Source organism: Squalius cephalus (assembly GCF_949319135.1).
Source record: "Squalius cephalus genome assembly, chromosome: 18".
NCBI lineage: Eukaryota > Metazoa > Chordata > Actinopteri > Cypriniformes > Leuciscidae > Squalius > Squalius cephalus.
In genome coordinates, this window is record NC_137139.1 from 6,766,959 (window position 1) to 6,786,775 (window position 19,817).

Genomic DNA, 19,817 nt, shown 5'->3' on the forward strand with positions numbered 1-19,817 from the left:
GCACCATGTACAAAAACTAATTAAATCACAGAGAACGGTATTTGGATCCTGGGAAAACTGCTGACAATAAAGCCCTCCAAAGGAAACATCATGAATCAATTCCTGCATTTTAATTTTTAGTTAGGACAATTTCTCTGGGGCGGGTCTCCTCATGCAGGGGGCCAAGCTGGAGAGAAAGGTGGACACCTCATCAGTTTGCAGGTCCTGCCAGGCCTGACGCTCTGCCTCTCTCTCCTTCTCTCTCCTTTCATCTCTTGCTTCTCTCCATTGACAGTACCTGTCTACACTCTCAGAAAAAAAGGTACACAAGCTGTCACTGGGACAGTACCCTTCAAAAGGGTTCTAATATGTACACTTTTGGAACTAATACAGGATGTACACTTTCGGTACCAATATGTACCTTTGCGGGACTAATATGCACTCTTTAGGTACAAAGGTGTACCTTTTGAAAAGGTACCGCCACAGTGACAGCTTTTGTACCTTTTTTTCTGAGGTTGTCCTCACTCTCTGCCTGCATCTTCTTGCTTTTAGCCCAATAATTAGCTTTTAGCCCCGTGATCTCTCTGTCTCCATCACTACACTGTCACTCTCCTTCTCTGTCTGCGTTCTATCATTTTCCCCTATTCCATTCTCCTCATCCTCCTCCTCATCATCATCATCCACCTGGATAATACTATCTGACCTGTTGAAAGTAGGCTATCTGAGTTATGAAATGATAGGCTACACTGCACTCTGCAAGCTTTCTGTGGTGCATTTACATTTACATTTAGTCATTTGGCAGACACTTTTATCCAAAGCGACTTACAAATTAGGACTAAATTAAGCGAGTCATCGTGAAGAGGCAAAAACAACGCAAGAAGTGCTCAAAATACGAAGTTCAGGCATTATTCAGAGTAGCATAAGCCCGATAAGTGAGGTTTTAAAGGGAAAGGGAAGGTTTTTTTAATTTATTTTTTATGAGGTTAAGTGCTCACGGAAGAGATGGGTTTTCAGCTGTCTTTTGAATGTATGAATTTGAATGAATTCTGCGTTCCAGATGAGGGTGGGGAGAGCGTTCCACCAGCATGGAACTGTGAATGAGAATGTTCTGGAAAGTGATTTTGTGGCTCTCTGTGATGGAACCACGAGCTGTCGCTTGTTGACCGATCGTAGACTTCTGGTAGGGATGTAGACTCGTAGGTGTGAGTGAAAGTAGGAGGGAGCTGAGCCTGTGATAGATCTGTAAGCAAGCGTTAATGCCTTGAACTTGATGCGAGCAGCGAGAGGTAGCCAGTGCAGAGAGATGAACAGAGGAGTGACGTGGCTCGTTAAAGACAAGACGAGCTGAAGCATTCTGAATCATTTGTAGAGGTTTAGTTGCACATGATGGAAGTCCGGCCAGAAGAGCATTGCAGTAGTCAAGCCTAGAAATGACCAGGGCCTGGACGAGAAGTTGTGTTGCATGCTCAGTTAGGAAAGCCCTGATCTTCCTGATGTTGTGCAGTGCAAACCTGCATGATCGAGCTGTCTTTGAAATGTGATCTGTGAAGGTCAGCTGGTCATCAAACGTTACTCCAAGATTTCTGACCGACCTTGATGGGGTGATTGATGCTGAATCTAGCTGGATAGTGAAGTCGTGCTGTAGAGACGGATTGGCAGGGAGGACGAGAAGCTCAGTCTTTGCCAGGTTGAGCTGCAGGAGATGTTCCTTCATCCATGTCGAGATGTCCGCCAGACAGCTTGAGATCCGTGCAGCTACTGTGGGATCATCTGGTTGAAATGAGAGGAAGAGCTGTGTGTCATCAGCATAGCAGTGGTAGGAGAAACCATGTGCCTGTATGATGTGTCCCAGTGATGTGGTGTAGATGGAGAAGAGGAGGGGGGACCAAGAACTGAACCCTGGGGAACCCCTGTGGTCAGTTGATGTGCTCTGGATACCTCGCCTCTCCATGCGACCCTACCTGTGAGATAGGACTCGAACCAGTGGAGTGAAGTTCCTGTGATGCCCAGTGATGAGAGGCTGGACATAAGGATCTGATGATTCACAGTGTCGAAGGCAGCAGACAGATCCAGGAGAATGAGGACTGAAGATTTGGAAGCAGCTTTTGCGATCCGTAGGGCTTCTGTGACTGACAGTAATGCAGTCTCAGTTGAACGCCCTTTCTTGAAGCCAGATTGGTTGACATCCAGCTGGTTGTTTAGAGACAAGAAGGATGTTACTTGGTTGAAAACAGCTCTTTCAAGTGTTTTCACAATGAATGGTAGGAGAGAGATAGGTCTGTAATTCTCTACAAATGATGTGTTTAGTGTAGGTTTTTTAAGTCAAGTCAAGTCAAGTCAAGTCATCTTCATTTATATAGCGCTTTTAACAACGTAGATTGTTTCAAAGCAGCTTCACAGAGATAAGCGTATAATTTAAGGTAACAGAGATTGTTTTGGCTTTATAGCAGAGTTAAGTTATTTTCCATCTAAAGTTAGTTTTGATTGATTTGCTTCCGTCGCAACGATCATTTGTTATTAAATTAGGGGTCGCTAAGACGACACCATTCCCTCTACACAGACTTTAAACGCGAACCTGTGAGAAACGCTGATGGCGTTCACATGCGCATTTAGAGTGGGTTCTATAGTTATGTGCGTTTGAAAATACGCAGGTTTGGAATTCCCTACAAGCCAAGCCTAAACAAAGTACTGGTCTTTCCTTATAAATTTTGATAAAGAATTTTATTTTATTTTGTTGCTTTGGGGTAGGAACGCGAAACGAATTTCCCGACAACGCCTTATCTGTAGAGTGGTAGTGGGATCCTCCATAGGGAGAGACTAGTTGGCACTTCAGCACTGCGTTGTCATCGGTCCAGGCGAAGGTCCTTCGTCAGATCTGGATACGGCCTGGATCCGGCAGGCTGCAGGAAAACCTCGGGATAAACAAAAGACACTAAAATTAGCGTAGATGCCATTCTTCTCATGATGTAACGAGTACATCAGGATTTTTGGGAAGTGTTCCCGGTTCCGGCTGACCTAATCTATGCAGCCTAACATTAAATTATAGAAGTCTATAATGTATTATGTGAAAGCTAGGTCAAAGAGATGTGTCTTTAATCTGGCTTTGAACTGACAGAGTGTGTCTGCTTCCCGGACAATGGTAGGAAGACTGTTCCAGAGTTTTGGTGCTAAATAGGAGAAGGATCTACCGCCAGCAGTCGATTTTGATATTCTAGGTATTATCAACTGGCCGGAATTTTGAGATCGCAATAGACGTGACGGACTATAATGCGTTAAGAGCTCACTCAAGTACTGCGGAGCTAAACCATTTAGTGCTTAAGCATTAAGCAGTGGAGTAACCCGAGCCTGCTTGAATGCTGTAGGGAAAGTGCCAGCATGTAGGGATGAGTTGATGATGTGTGTGCCAATACTTAAGTGCAATTAAACTGCAATAATAATTTTCACACGCGGCTGTTTATTAATGTAGCAACGCGTCTAAATAAAATACAGAATTATGTGAAGTTAAAAACGAAAAATAAGCAGAGAATCAAAGATAGGCTTACCTTAAGTCAAATACAACACTGAAATAACAGGAGAACTGAGCATTCTGAAAAACCACTTGCGCGCTCTTGCCATGCGTCCTCTATGCTGACCGCTAGCCTATGCATTTCTGGATAGGCTAACATTACCTTCTCCTTGCCAAGGAATTTTGCAAGAAGGACACTGAATACATATGGATCCACTTCTTTTTTTTTTTTTTTGCTGGCCCCCTGTCCACTTCTGCCCTGTCCTTCTTTCTTATAGTGGACATATGTGTCCCACAGGTTTCGCCACATTTTCTTCACTGCTTCAACTAACACCATGTAAAAAAGGTACATTATTGTTATATGTATTACAGTCATTTATTCATAATATCTAATATCATATATTATAACATAATAGATATATTGTTATATCCAATCCAATCCAATCCAACTTTATTTGTTAAGCACTTTAAAACAACCAAAGCTGACCAAAGTGCTGTACAGGAAAATTACGCAAAATTACATATAAAATACAACAATAAAATTACACGACATAAACATGAGTACAAATAATAGCCATGCAATAAAAGCAATCAAAATAAGAAATTAAATCAAGTAAATAAATAAAGTCGACATCTCACTTGGTATCAAAGGCCACAGAGAAAAAATGAGTTTTAAGACGGGTTTTAAAACAGACAGAGAAGAGGCTTGCGTAACGTGCAGAGGCAGATCATTCCATAGATTAGGAGCAGACACAGCAAAGGCACGGTCCCCTCTGAGCTTCCGCTTAGTTTTAGGCACACTCAGGAGCAGCTGATTATCTGACCTGAGAGAGCGGATGGGTGTATAAGAATGTAGAAGCTCAGAGAGGTATGGCGGGGAAAGACCATTCAAGGATTTAAAAGCAAATAACAATATTTTAAAATGGATCCTAAATTGAATAGGCAGCCAGTGAAGTGAGGCTAAAATAGGGGAAATGTGCTCACGTTTACGTGTGCCAGTTAAAAGACGTGCAGCTGCATTCTGTACCATCAGGAGACGGGTGATGGAGGACCCACTAACCCCCACATACAGTGCATTACAGTAATCCAGCCGAGTAGTTACAAAGACATGGATTACGGTCCCAAAATGCTGTCTTGACAGAACTGGCTTTATTTTGGCCAGCTGCCTCAAATGGAAGAAACTTGATTTGACAACAGCCCTGATCTGTCTGTCAAACTTAAGCTCAGGGTCCACTTTAACCCCTAGATTTGTGATGCTAGGTTTAATATACTGGGCCAAAGAACCCAGATCTACATGGGGGGTCCCAGTGGTGCCTCCAAAAACCATCACTTCTGTCTTTTTATCATTGAAATTTAAAAAGTTCAGAGCCATCCAGGCCTTTATATCATCGAGACATTTAAGTAGCAGTCTGACAAGAGTATTCATTTTTCTTTTTAAGAGGCACATAAATCTGACTGTCGTCTGCATAACAGTGAAATGAAATGCTGTGCTTCCTAAGTATGGAACCAAGTGGTTGCAAATAGAGAGAGAAAAGGAGAGGACCAAGAACTGAGCCCTGTGGGACCCCACACAAGAAAGGAGCAGAGGAGGATACAGAGTCACCTAAGCTGACACAGAAAGTTCGATCAGCCAAGTACGACCTGCACCACTCCAGTGCTATTCCCCTGATACCCACCCACTGCTTCAAACGTGAAATCAACATTTCATGGTCCACTGTGACAAATGCAGCAGTTAAATCTAAAAGCACAAGGATAACACAGTCACCAGAGTCAGTAGCTAGAAAGATACCATTAAAAACTCTTAAAAGAGCTGATTCGGTGCTGTGCAGGGTTTTAAAACTGGATTGGAAAACCTCTAGAATATTATGTTCTTCCAGAAAAGCCATTAATTGACTGTGCACAATCTTCTCCAGGATTTTTGAAAGGAAAGGCAGTTTGGAGATAGGCCTGAAATTAGCAAGAACTGCAGGATCTAGAGCAGGTTGTTAAATCAGAGGCTGAACTACTGCATGTTTAAAATTTTCAGGGACCACACCTGAAGTCAGGCTGCTATTTATGACTGCAACAACAGATGGTCCTACAGTGGAGAAAACCTCCTTAAATAGTTGAGGGGGGACAGCATCATTTGGAGAACCTGAGGGCTTCAAATTACCAACAACAACCTGTAAAAAGGAAAAAGTCACAGGCTCAAAATGATCAAAGACAGCAGAGCAGGGGACAGAGATTGAGGGGTCATAAGCTGAAGGTAACATTTGAGCCCTAATGGAAGTAACCTTATCAATAAAAAAGTTAAGGAAGTTTTCACACACAGCAGGGGATGCCTCCATACAGACAGTCTGCGGGGCATTTAGAAGTGAATCAATAGTGTTAAACAAAACACGAGGCTTGTGACAGTTTGACAGGATATACATTATTACAGTTATATATATTATTGCAGTCATTTAGGTGACAAGAGCATTGCATGCATTCTATTAAAAGTCCAAGTATGCTAGCAACTTAATTAATAAACCCTGGTTGGGACTACGTTATCACTATTCACTACGAATGAATGAATGACATTAGCAAAAGAGCTATTGTTTAGCTTACTTGAACACAATACTGTATACACTTTCGTACACCCTTTGTTTTGAAATCAGTACCTACCATCCTGTTTCCCAAGCTGCTCAGCAATCATCTGCCACAATCTGTCTTTATATTCAGTGTCTTTGTAATCCGCACTTTGTTTTTCATACAGTGCTTTGTGCTGCGAGACAAAGTGTCTCAACTTGTCATACGCCATTCTGGATTTTGTCGTTCGCTTGTACGGTGGCTCTGAATGGTCAAAAAAACTCTCAAAATGATGGCTATGGATGCGGAAAACGCAGAAAATTGAACCCGATCCGAATTTTTTTGTTACTGACGAAAGTTTCGGAGGCAGTGTGCAAGCATAATTGACATTACGTGAGGTTGTATTTATTTTTTAACGTGCGAAAATTTCGGATGCGAATTTCGGACTTGTGTGCAAGGGCCTTAAGAAACGTTTTTTATTTTTCTGAGCATTGCGGCAGGAACAACAACACAAAGTATGGCAATGATAAACTCAGGTAATGTTTATGTGCTTTATTTAATGTTAAACGCATACAATGTGATTCTGAATATCATTTAGTTCTCCAGATTTATAGCCGTACTAAAAGCAACAATGGATAATTCACCTCAGATCTTGAAATCAAAGTGTATTCTCTGACAAAGATTGATTTAGTAACTCAGTATGAAGGCCTATTTTTAATAATGTTTAAATGGTGTAACATTTGTGAATTTGATTATGTACTTACCCGTTTCCTTGCGAGTGTCGTCAAGATTAATATCTGGTTCCGCCTGAGCCCGCCCACATGCTGTTCTGATTGGCTGTGGTTTTTGATCAATTTTGCCGCATCTCAATCATTTATGAACCTCTTGTGCAACAAAAGACAACATTTAATAAATCAATCAAAGCGTTTAAATTTCCTGGAATGACATCCCGTAATCTACTTCTTAAGGGCATATTTGTAGTGTCTGCTCAAGAGCGCCCTCTGGCTTTCAGATGGAGCAGCTTTTTTTTTTTTTTTAAGTATCGGTTCAGACAACGTTTAGGCAAAAAAAAAAAAAAAAAAAAAAATATATATAAAGTGTTTTCTCCTACTGCAGCAACTTCCACTTTTCTAAGTGATATTTAACACCAGTTTATCAGGAACTGACAATTTTCTTCTCTTCGGCTCAGTGCTTTATTTGCAAATGTTTTCTGCGATATTCCAATTTTACAAAGTTAAATTCGCAACTTCAGATAGAAACGTAGCTATTGTCGTACATCTGCATGTAATGTTGTGTATATGATAGTGATGGGCCGATCATGAACGATTCCTACATTTTGAATGAATTTTTAATATGACTCTGGAACAAGTTGTCTCTGGCTGTGTGCAAAATCACCCCCTACACCCCCTATATAGTACACTATTTGAGGGGACAGCCATTTGTAGAGGTGTCTGAAACCATTGTGGAAGTTATCAAATGCACTCATTCAATCACACAATGCACTGCGATAACAAGTGTACAACCGACGTACGCTATAGAGAATACCCATAATGCACTGTAATACCCATCGTGTGTCTAATGAATTCCCACGTCTGACCAGAAGAAGGCGCCGCAGCTGAATCATCCATTTTCCAAACCACTGGTCCAATGTGGCTACAGCGTAATACCATACAAGTATAACTTCCTTTTTAATTGAAAAAGCCTGAATTTTCCATGAACACGTAATGCGCATGTGCGTGACGTCTGCATTTTCGCGGGTTTGCGTTTTTGAGGTTTGCACAGAGATAAAGGATAATCGTGTGCACCTTTGAACATATTTCAGGGAGTGCGTTCTCGAGACACCAAGCACTGTTTTGTGCGGATGGGCGGCCGAAGCGTGTTAAGGATTTTCCTGTTAGAACGGTGTCGTGTTAGCGGCCCCTAAGTTAATAACTAATGATCTTCGCAACGGAAGTGAATCAATCACACTTCCGTGATTTAAAATCACGGAAGCTTTTAAAATCACAGCTTTTAAAATTAGTTAAAGTACATTTAAAGGTATTTTTCAAGTATAAAATAAAATAATATCTAAATTTGAACAAGTGCAAAAATAATATATAAATAGTAAACTATCCCCTGGTTTCACAGACAGGGCTTAAGACTAGTCCTAGACTAAAATGTAAGTCTGAGCTGTTTCCACTGAAATAAACTTGCACTGACTGATCTTAAAAATATATCAGTGCCTTTTTAGTTTTAAGATGCACATCGGTAATGTTTTTTTCTAAGCATGTTTATAAAAATTACTTAAATGTCCTAATTGATCTATGGTCTAATCCTGGCTTAGTCTAAGCCCTGTCTGTGAAACCGGGCCTATAAGTATAATGTTATGTTCACTTAAAGAAAACTTACAAGTATCCTTGTAGTGTAAACTATTAAACTATAGTTTACTGAGAGAACATTTCAGTGTGTACTTTCATACAGTAAACTAAAAAATGTACCACTTGTATTAAAATAGTAAACTACTAGTATACTTATAAGTTCACTTGTATTACAGATGCATTACAAATGAGAAACCTTGTTGTGTACTTAAAGTTTACTACTGTTACATTTATAGTAGCCTACACTTAAATGTATACTTTTATATACTAAAAGTGGGCCAATTTAGTCCCAAGCAGTATTGAAATAGCACACTTACAAGTTTACTACAAGTACACATTGATATTAGTATACTTACTACATAAAGTATACTTAAAAAAACATACTTTAACATTAAGTAGCCTATACTTCATAAAATGAACTTGAAGTATACTTCTTTTTCGTAAGGGCAGCCAGGCACAGGCAGCAAGAGAGATGTTACTGTGCCGCCGTGCTGTTACTGTACTCTGGCTTTGTCATACTGTCAAAGTTTGCCGCTCTTTAATTGTCACCAAACTGCGTAACATAGGCCTACTCACGACACATCTTTGAAATAAAGTGTAGACTGCCGAGTGCTTGTTTGTATTATTACTCTGTGATAGCATAAGCGCCCATTACTCTCGTGGAAAAATGTTGGTGGAGATGGCCTTGAAACGCAGACATCAAGAGCAAGGTAAGAACATACCAAAAAGATGATGAATTAGATTAAAAACATGATCAATTTTTGATTGCATTCTGCTTAAAGGAGACATATCATGCTTTTAAATCGTTCCTTTTTACATATAAATCATACATTTGTAGTCTATATAAAGTGGAACTGCAATGCTTGGGTCTGAATTCCTCATTATTATAGCTCCACAGGCCCCCTTTCTACCCCTTTTCTGATGTGCGTCTGAGAGCAACTCGTTTTGGTGCAGTCTCTTTAAATACAATTGAGACACTTCATACCCCGCCCCCTCTCCAGGATGCAGAGGTTCAACTCCACCCCGTTCGGCCATTTTTGTAGTTTGATAGCAGAGATACGATTATCTAGCGGCACAGAAACTTTTTATTCACACGTTATTAACAAAATGTCAACAACGGAAGACTTGTCCAGCCAGCCTTACATGTTCGAGCCAGAGTCGGAGCCGGAGCGAGATGAAAATGAAGACGACGAACCTGCAGAACAACGTCTTCATATGGATGTATCGCAATGGTGTGTTACTGTATTTACACATGAAACTTTGGTCTTCCGACCTTTTACCACCGTGTCGATTTATTTTGATTAATATGTGCGAGCGAGAGAGAGCAAGACAGTGTCTAGTTTGGAGACGGTGAAGTCTTGTTTACACTTTCGCCTGGCTCGGAAGAGAGAGAGAGTGTGTGCGCGCGACCGGGTCTCTCTCTCTCTGCTCGTTCCTTCAGTTAAACATGCGCCCTGTCACAAGCGCACAGTTCATCTACACTAGACGGTGTAATGAAGCGTGTGGGTTACTACATCCAACAACCGAACATTTTAACTTACCCTCTCGTAACTTCTGCATCTTTTAACTACAAAATCACAGCGAGAAATAAAAATGGCGGATTGCTGGAAGTGTTGGGCTGGAAGTCAGTGTCCTTATTTGGCAGTTCCGCTGCAAATACTGTGACGTAATAGTTCACAAAACGTCATAGATAACAGAAAAATCAGAACAGGCTGAAAAATAAGGCCAAAACAGAATATAAAGATATCAACGAAGCACCTGAAGAGAATAATTTCAACTTTTCTGTACTTCTAAACACTCCAAATATACAACAAAATGCATTTAAGGGCTAAAAAAGTGGATTTAGCATGATATGTCCCCTTTAATTCAGCTAGCTTGCGAGAACAACATACCACCACTTAGCTGGCCAGACAAACTGCTCCAAGTATGCAATTAGAAACAAAGCAAGGTGAACAAGCCATATTTAGATGGTATGCAAGCTACGTTGTCATACATGTTTTTATTTTCGTTCAGGGCGATTGTTCAGATCTGTCAATGTCAGTGACAGCCCGGAGATAGCTAAATTTAATCTGTGTTATGTAGCGCTAACGTTCATGCTGACACTCGCCTCACGCCCGTTTCACACTTACTCTGTTTGAAGTGCGTATGCGTGCGTATTTTTTCCAAGAGGTCCTCGCTGCAGCCTGTAGCTGGATCAGATCCGACACGTACTGGACGAGCATGCGCGGTGGTGTGTTTTGGTCTGTACCAGAGGTGTCAAAATATTCACATTCATTACTCAGGTAGAAGTATAGATACTAGGGTTTAAAAAGACTTCTGTAGAGGTTGAAGTATCAACTCAAGCTTTTTACTCAAGTAAAAGTATAAAAGTACTGGTTTCAAAACTACTTAAAGTATAAAAGTAAAAGTAATGTAAGGAAAAAAATGCCATTAAGGACAAAAGCTTAGGCCGCGCCACAGGGGCCTATATAGTGCACTACCCCAGCTCCTCAAAAAAACACATTTTTTCTAAAGGCCATAATGACTATAATTATATTAAAATGTTGATGTTGAAAAATTTGGGATGATTTAACAGAGACTTAAAGGGGACATATCATGCTAAATCCACTTTTTTAGCCCTTAAATGCATTTTGTTGTATATTTGGAGTGTTTAGAAGTACAGAAAAGTTGAAATTATTCTCTTCAGGTGCTTCGTTGATATCTTTATATTCTGTTTTGGCCTTATTTTTCAACCTGTTCCGATTTTTCTGTTCTCTATGACGTTTTGTGAACTATTACGTCACAGTATTTGCAGCGGAACTGCCAAATAAGGACACTGACTTCCAGCCCAACACTTCGAGCAATCCGCCATTTTTATTTCTCGCTGCAATTTTGTAGTCCAAGCTAAAAGATGCAGAAGTTACGAGAGGGTAAGTTAAAATGTTCGGTTGTTGGATGTAGTAACCCACACGCTTCATTACACCGTCTAATGTAGATGAACTGCCGCGCTTGTGACAGGGCGCATGTTTAACTGAAAGAACGAGCAGAGAGAGAGAGACCCGGTCGCGCACACGCACTCTCTCTCTCTTCCGAGCCAGGCGAAAGTGTAAACAAGACACCGTCTCCAAACTAGACACTGTCTTGCTCTCTCTCCCTCGCACATATTAATCAAAATAAATCGACACGGTGGTAAAAGGTCGGAAGACCAAAGTTTCATGTGTAAATACAGTAACACACCATTGCGATACATCCATATGAAGACGTTGTTCTGCAGGTTCGTCGTCTTCATTTTCATCTCGCTCCGGCTCCGACTCTGGCTCGAACATGTAAGGCTGGCTGGACAAGTCTTCCGTTGTTGACATTTTGTTAATAACGTGTGAATAAAACGTTTCTGTGCCGCTAGATAATCGTATCTCTGCTATCAAACTACAAAAATGGCCGAACGGGGTGGAGTTGAACCGAGTGTCACCTCTGCATCCTGGAGAGGGGGCGGGGTATGAAGTGTCTCAACTGTATTTAAAGAGACCGCACCAAAACGAGTTGCTCTCAGACGCACATCAGAAAAGGGGTAGAAAAGGGGCCGGTGGAGCTATAATAATGAGGAATTCAGACCCAAGCATTGCAGTTCCGCTTTATATAGACCACAAATGTATGATTTATATGTAAAAAGGAACGATTTAAAAGCATGATATGTCTCCTTTAACTTTACTCCGCTCATAGTGCAATGCAATAGTGCAATACTGTCTTGTTCCTTGCTTTTTGAAGAAGCCAAACACATGTCTGCATCTTTCATTAAAGGGAAAATCATTTACTCACCCTCAAACTGTTTCAATCCTGTATGAATTTCTTTCTTCTGATGAACACAAAAGAAGGTATTTTGAAGAATGTCGATAACCAAGACAGTGGATGGACCCCATTGACTTCCATAGTAGGAAAAAAAAAATACTATGGAAGTCAATGGGGTCCATCCACTGTCTTGGTTATCGACATTCTTCAAAATATCTTCTTTTGTGTTCAGCAGAAGAAAGAAACTGGTTTGAAACAACTCGAGAGTGAGTAAATGATGACAGAATTTTCATTTTTAACTAAGTGAACTAATCATTTAACAGAAATTAACTGTTGGCATATGTTTCACATCAATACTGTCCAGTTTGTCCTGTTGGACAAGACACACAGCAATACTGTCAAGTGTCACTTGTGACCATTACTCTGAGCCATGTTTTCAGTGTCCTAAGAGCACTGCAACTTCTTTCAGTCCAGTTGATGAGACTAGGATGATTTGATCAACAGGCCTCTCATTTCAACAAGAGCAGCCTTCAACAGACCAAGCAATGTTATTTTTTCATGTTTTATGGGGACTTTCCATAGACATAATGACTTTTATACTGTACAAACAAACTGTGTATTCTACCCCCCTATAGACTAACCTTACCTATCACAGAAAACTGTCTGCATTTTTACATTTTCAAAATACAAAAATCTGATTTATAAGCTGTTTTCTGAAAAGAAAAAGAAAAAATCCCCAAAAGGACAAGGATTTAGGATACATCTTTGTGGGGATATTTTGACCCTATAATGTAGAGTTGCACACACACTCACTCTCACTCACTCTCACTCTCTCTCTCTCTCTCGCTCTCTCTCTCTCTCTCTCTCTCGCACACACACACACATTAACGATTATGTTAGTGTTATGTTACGATTGTCATTATATTGTAAAAACGTCTGTCCCCAAATCAATATTTGACGCGATTTGCCCCGTATTCTTGAGCACAGAACTGTTGATTTCTCCCTCGCTTACCGCATCTAGGTTTCCTTAGGACTCGGAGGAGGCGTTTTGGCGCTTCGCACAACCAAATGTGACTACAGCCTCTCACAAGTTAGAAAGAAAAGACAAAGCCAATCAGTTTAGCGATGTGTGTTCAGGAGGCGGGACTCAGATCTATTAACCGTTTGTGTATTTGGCCAATTTTTTTTTTTTTTTTTTTTTTTTAACGACGACAAGCCGGAATGAAAACAAGTCGAAATGAACTAGGAGTAACGAGGCTATTTTTAAAATGTAAGGAGTAGAAAGTACAGACAATTGCGTGAAAATGTAAGGAGTAGAAGTAAAAAGTCGTCTGAAAAATAATTACTCCAGTAAAGTATAGATACCCAAAATTTCTACTTAAGTAATGTAACGAAGTATTTGTACTTCGTTACTTGACACCTCTGGTCTGTACAAATAAAAAAACCCTGAATTTAAGTTAAATATAAATTATCACTTGAGTGAAAACTGCGTGATCTGAGTGCTGTGATCAGTTTGTATATTAAACTTAAATTCAGGGTTTAAATAATAATAATAAAAAATGTTATGTATGTACATCATGGCAATGGCATGATGTACGTACATAAAACTCCGTCGACTCCGTCGCTATAGAAACAAATTAGTATAGCCATTAAAGAAGGAACTCTTACAGGCAAAATATCATTAAGCACTTTTTTTTCTGACAATATTTAGTTTCTTGATGCTGTTATTATTTTACCATTTTCCCTTGAATGTGTACTGGTAGGCTATTTTAAGTTGTTTACAGACCGTATTGTATTGTAGGCCTACCTCTAGGATTAAAATTACAGAGACAATTACTTGACTCATTTTTGCTTCCACTCAACAGCAAATATGACCTGAATAAAATAAAATGGCTTTATTTTAAAATGTTCTGTACACGCATCAAATCCATCACATTTAGGTTTAAAATCATGTGATTTAAAATGTTGTAAAATTAACTATTTTGCATGTATGTAGAGAGAAACTAGGAAAGCATCACATTTATGTAAATACTTACTTATTCATCAATAATTAGGCCTACTATTTATAGGCTACTACTACTACTACTACACAGGTTAGAACATCATCTCAATACAATATTGAGCACATGTCACTTAAGACCAGCGCATGCGAATTACAACCCAAACACAACTCCATCCAGTACGTATTGGATCATCCCCATGTTAACAGGTTAGGGCTTTCACACTGCATGCGGATGCGGTCCGGCAATGCGATCCAGGTGCGGTGTGTATACAGCAGTGCAGAGATCGTTTCCACACCGAGTCTATTTCTGCTGTGCTGCACGCGGAGAATTAAAGTGACAGCGCATGGTTCGTGGTCAAAATGAACACAGATTGACATGAAAATGTAGTAATCTCAACATAAATACATTTAATTAAATAAAATGTAGTAATCTCACCATGAATGCATTTGATTAAATAAAATGTAGCAATCTCACCATAAATGTATTTAATTTAATAGGCTACTACTATTTTCACAGTCATCTTTATACTTTAAGACCAGGGTAAAGCAAGGAAAACTACAATTTACCTCAACAAGGCAACATATGAACAACAATCGTCTCATTCGTGGAGGTGGAAAAACAAGTTTTTTTGTGACATGCAAGATTTATTGTACTAAAATTTAAATGCAAAAGAAAAGGCATGAGAGTCGGCTGTTTTTGTCAATTTTAAGTTTTAATTTAAAAATGTTTGCGATTTTAATATAAGTAGCCTACATGGTTAAATATTTTACCACTTGCTTGAGCAACTTAGAATATAAATATATATGTAGGCATACAAAGAGAATCGCAATTCAGAAAAAAAAAAACCTTTTTTTTTAAATAAAAGTTGCTGATAACTTCTGGATTTGAAATAAAAACAGTGAGTATGTGTTTTTTAATTAATCAGTTACGCACTACAAACGCAGCACGAACACAATAGCTCGTGCTGCTCCTGCACCGCATGCACACTGCAAACAGAGTATGTGTGAAACGGGCGTGACTTGGCAGAGCCTCACATCAGACGTCGAAAACCAATTATTAAATACCAAGGGGGTAATCTTTCAGAAAAAACTGAAGCTTCCCCGGGCGCCGCCATTGATTAGCGGACCATCACCTGCTGTTAGCATTCCATTGACTCCCATTCATTTTGGCGTCACTTTGACAGCGAATAACTTTAGATCTGAGGCGTTTAAAGACTCCATTTGTCCATTATTTATTTCTAAAGAAATCCGAAAATGTATAAAATGCTCCATTACCTTGTATCTTACGTTATGGCCCCGTAGAAGCAGTTTTTGTAAAAAATAGGCTAACGATTGCGTCATAACCACGCGACTCTCTGTCGCACAGTAGAGATTACCGTATGGACAGGAGGAGAAGCTCGCGGGCAATCGGGGGGACGTGGAGGCAAAATGACAAAATAATTAATCAGAATAATTAGCAAAAGTTGCTCCTGCTCCTAGCTCGACACCTCCTACTCACAATCTCCGTCTCTGCAAGTTTCGGAAGGGAATGATTCAGATTTCTCTTGGCACAGCTACTAGAAGACAGACGGGTTGTTCACGTCACATCTACGTCGTCAAGCTCAGTTTGAGTCTGCGCAGTCGCTCCGCCATCAGGAAGAGAGAGCTTCTAATTGACTTCACTTTTCTCCATCCAATGTGTCCATTTCTTTTACTGTCTATGATCTTGAGCAGTTTGGTGGCCCTTAACACTTAACCCTTAAATTTGATTGACCAGCTTGGTCACAAGGTGCTGCTCTTTTCACGGATAGGTCGTTTGTAAACATGGGCAATTTTTTTTCTTCTCCAGTATGGAGGGTATGGTTAAACTTCCTTCCTCAGGTGATTTGTTACGTCCCTATGCAAAATATAAATTTAGTTGTGTTGGGCAAAAGCGAGAGGCGGTATTAACATTAAGGGACATGGCACTTGGTCTAATGTTTAATTAATTATTACTCTATATCTTGCATTTAAATAAATATACCTTTGTATTAAATTATAATTAAATTATCTTTATTGAGAAAATATGTCTTGTATTTATTCATACTGTACTGCAAAGTAACTTATTTGTCATACTGTTTAACTGTGTTTAACCGTCTTCTATTCTACATAATTTAAAACAAATACCATGATGACTAGACCTTGGTTAGGTGTTCTTATAATGGATATGTAAGTATGGTGAACAGCAAGCAAATATTGATTATATGTCAGTTACTGTCTTTTGCCTTTGCACAACTCCTTATTTTTGGCACATGATACAAAGGCAGCGTACAGTAACTGCCAAACAAGGGTCAAAGGTCAATTTTTAGCTCAAGATTTTTTGCATACAAACATTTCTTCATTATAGCAACTAGTTATCAAATTTTGGGAGTCCTACCTATAATACTTCTGTCTGGACAAAACAGAAACTTTAAAGTCATTTTTCTCAGTTTCCCACTCTAGCGAGTTAGGGTCTTTTGCCTTTACAGGGCAGTATATTAGTGGAGTAATGTAGGGAATAGTGAATGAGGGTCTATGGGGGCGATTTCGTACACAGCATCAGTGATTTGTTAATTTTGTGTTGACCTCGTATGCACAACATCCCATAGGTTCTCTACAGGAAACAGAAATGACTAGTTTACCTCCTGAGTCGGTCGTTCTTTTGTCACGTGACATGACAGCCGTATTGGATACAGAAATTAGTTAATCATTTCCAACCTTCCTTACAAACAAGTGTTTTTTTTTTTTACTCTTACAGTTACGTGATGCCTTTCTGGTCTCAAATTTCTGACAATTTATACATTTGTGAATTTCTGTCATGATGGTTATCTTTTCCATAGCTCGTAATGAACGGACGTCTCGGGTGGTGAACGAATCATTTCAGTTTCCGGTACAGACTGCAGAGCTTCATGTGCTGTGACAAAAGAACGAACCACTCAAATCGGGAGGTGAGCTAAACAAACAGACTCCATAGCCTGAAGTCCCAGCAAAGCAATTAATTCATTTCTGTTTCTCATAATTTGGCCTTGGTTGCATTATAGTTTTTTTTCTTATTCTAAATGTGATCAACAATTTGCGTTTGTGTTGCTGAATTTGGCTATTAATGTGTAACATTTCAATTATATTCTGCTAAAATGAACAAAATGACCCATCAAGGATGATAAATTCTGTAATAAATCTAAGACCCTTTCAGCTACAAATGTATACATTTTGTTTAGATGTGAAATTTGAATTGTTTCACTAGTCTTTGTAAGAGGCTTTTAAAGGGATGGTTCAGAGTAAAATCAGCCTAGGGTCCTTTGCACCATGACCTCGAGCCAAACACCCCCCAGAAGCCTTTTTTCCCTTGGTTGAACATTATTAAAGTTAGAGCTTATTTAGAGATATCAGCCGGATGGCTTAGTGCAGGCGCTAATGGATCCTATGATGTATCTGGTAAATTACCCCACTAATAATGCCCAGAATGGTACCAAACTTCTACAGTAGTACACATATGTTCTGTACTCATAAAACGAGGCATTGGAAAGTTTGTAAGTACATCAGGAGTTTATTTAAATAACACTTGCCTGATGGCTAATGCTACCGCTAACACGGACGTCGACGTCACTTCAGTGGTTTGGGAAAAGCATGTAAAAGTCCTGGCAGAAAGCATAAGGATGTAGTGTAACGACGAATTATTATTTTCTCCGAAGTGTTGACAACTTAGTGTTAACGAATAATTGTTGCAAACTGGTACTACCAACAAAATATCAGTGCATTCCTGGAACTGGGCGTCGTTTCACTACATCCTTATGCATCGCTTTCTGTCAGGACTTTTACGTGCTTTTCCCAAATCACTGAAGTGACATCGGCGTGCGGGTTAGCGGTAGCATTAGCCATCAGGCAAGTGTTATTTAAATAAACTCCTGATGTACTTACAAACTTTCCAATGCCTCGTTTTATGAGTACAGAACATATTTGTACTACTGTAGAAGTTTGGTGCCATTCAGGAGGAGAGGCTCCCGGCTCGGTATTCGGCCCGAACCCAAAGTACTCCCCCCCGTATTCCAGGCTGGCTCGGTGCAAACTAGCCTGGATGCCAGCCGAACTTAGCCCCGCCCACAAATTTTTTAGGTCGGGAAGTTCGGTCTGGACTTGATCCGTTGTGGAGCTATTATGCCCGAACAAAAGTTGTTCGGACCAATCAAATTGTCAGGGCGGGCTTTATACGATGATGGACAGATGAGCAACGGTAACGTAATCATCCACGTCACCAAAGAGCGCTTGGGTTGAATTTGTTTACAACAAAGATGACTGCCGCTGGAGAATTGAGATTTCACGAGTTCACACTTACAAATAAGTCAAATAGAATAAATGCATATTTGGTGTGCTGTCCGAGGAGAGGCTCCGGGCTCGGTATTCGGCCCGAACCCAAAGTACTCCCCCCCGTATTCCAGGCTGTGGAAGAACAAGCCGAGAGTGAGTGGAGGGATGCTGAAAACTCTCAAGGAATGTTAGGTGAGTTGACAGAGTGAATAAATATATGCTTCCTCACATGCTGATAGTGTAGACCTGGCAATTGTTTGATGACAAGTTGATTGGATTGATTATTTGAACATGCTCCTCCCGAACTTTGTTTATGAAGCATCATGTGTAGATTCCGCCATCACGTCTGTTATAGAAGATATCGACCACGATCAAGGCATTTGTCGATCGGAAACATGAATGAAAAACATACGTCACTTACTCCGTTGCTCTGATTGGTTGTAGGTCTATCCAATTGAGTGCAGAGGCATTTTCTTTCCTGGTTCGGTTGAAACACGCCCCATAATCACAGCCCAATGGAGCAGTATCAGACTCACATTATGACTAGAATCTGAGTATGACGACGTCAGGCTAGGTGCAAACAACCCTAGCTGATTTTACTCCGAACCATCCCTTTTAAAACATTACAGCCTAAACAGTCCTTCACACAAAAGCCAGAGTAAATTGTCGAGCAATTGTACACACAGTACAACATGGTTCAATGTTGTTGTAGCAAACAATTGTGTTTAACAGTTTTCCACTGAAACCACTTATTTACTGAAAAATCCTGTTTATGCTCGTTTTTATCCAAAACCCAAACACCAAAGGCAGTGCTTTTTTGTAGAATTTTATTTTTGAAATTATTTTATAAAATCATCGCTTTAATTAATTTATATAATTATAGGATTATACTTTTACTGACACCCCCCCTGACCCACCCAGCCACTTCGCCCCACCACGCCAGAGAGAGATCTGACTAATGCTTGATGAACAGCAGGAACACGAGGAGCAGAAGAGTACGTGTCTCTGTGTGTGTTTGTGTGTGTGTGTGTGTGTGTGTGTGTCAGGGTCAATTCACCATCAGTTCATCTCCAGTGAAATAACCACACAAACAGATTAACAGGTTAAGATGACGTGTGTGAGAGAAAGTGTCATCCATCCCCCAAAGGTTAAAACACTTTCAAATGGCTCAGCTACTGTGCAGATAAGCAGTTAAAGGTACGGTTTTACCTACACAGCCTGTGGGTGTTTGGCACGTTGCAGTTTGACTGGTTAATCATGCCGTCATTTGGGTGGAAAATCCAATCACAAAATTCTTGGCTGCTGTTTTGTACTGGAAACAACTGCAGGATTTTAAGGAGGAAGCAGAGTTTCGTTCAAC

At 40.0% G+C, this 19,817-nt stretch overlaps 1 long non-coding RNA gene across 1 annotated transcript in view; it reads left to right on the forward strand.

Annotated features, from left to right (window-relative positions):
• Positions 1–19,817, forward strand: part of LOC307145408 — a 1,105,317-nt gene that overhangs the window by 132,030 nt on the left and 953,470 nt on the right. The gene's annotated exons all lie outside the window — the stretch shown is intronic.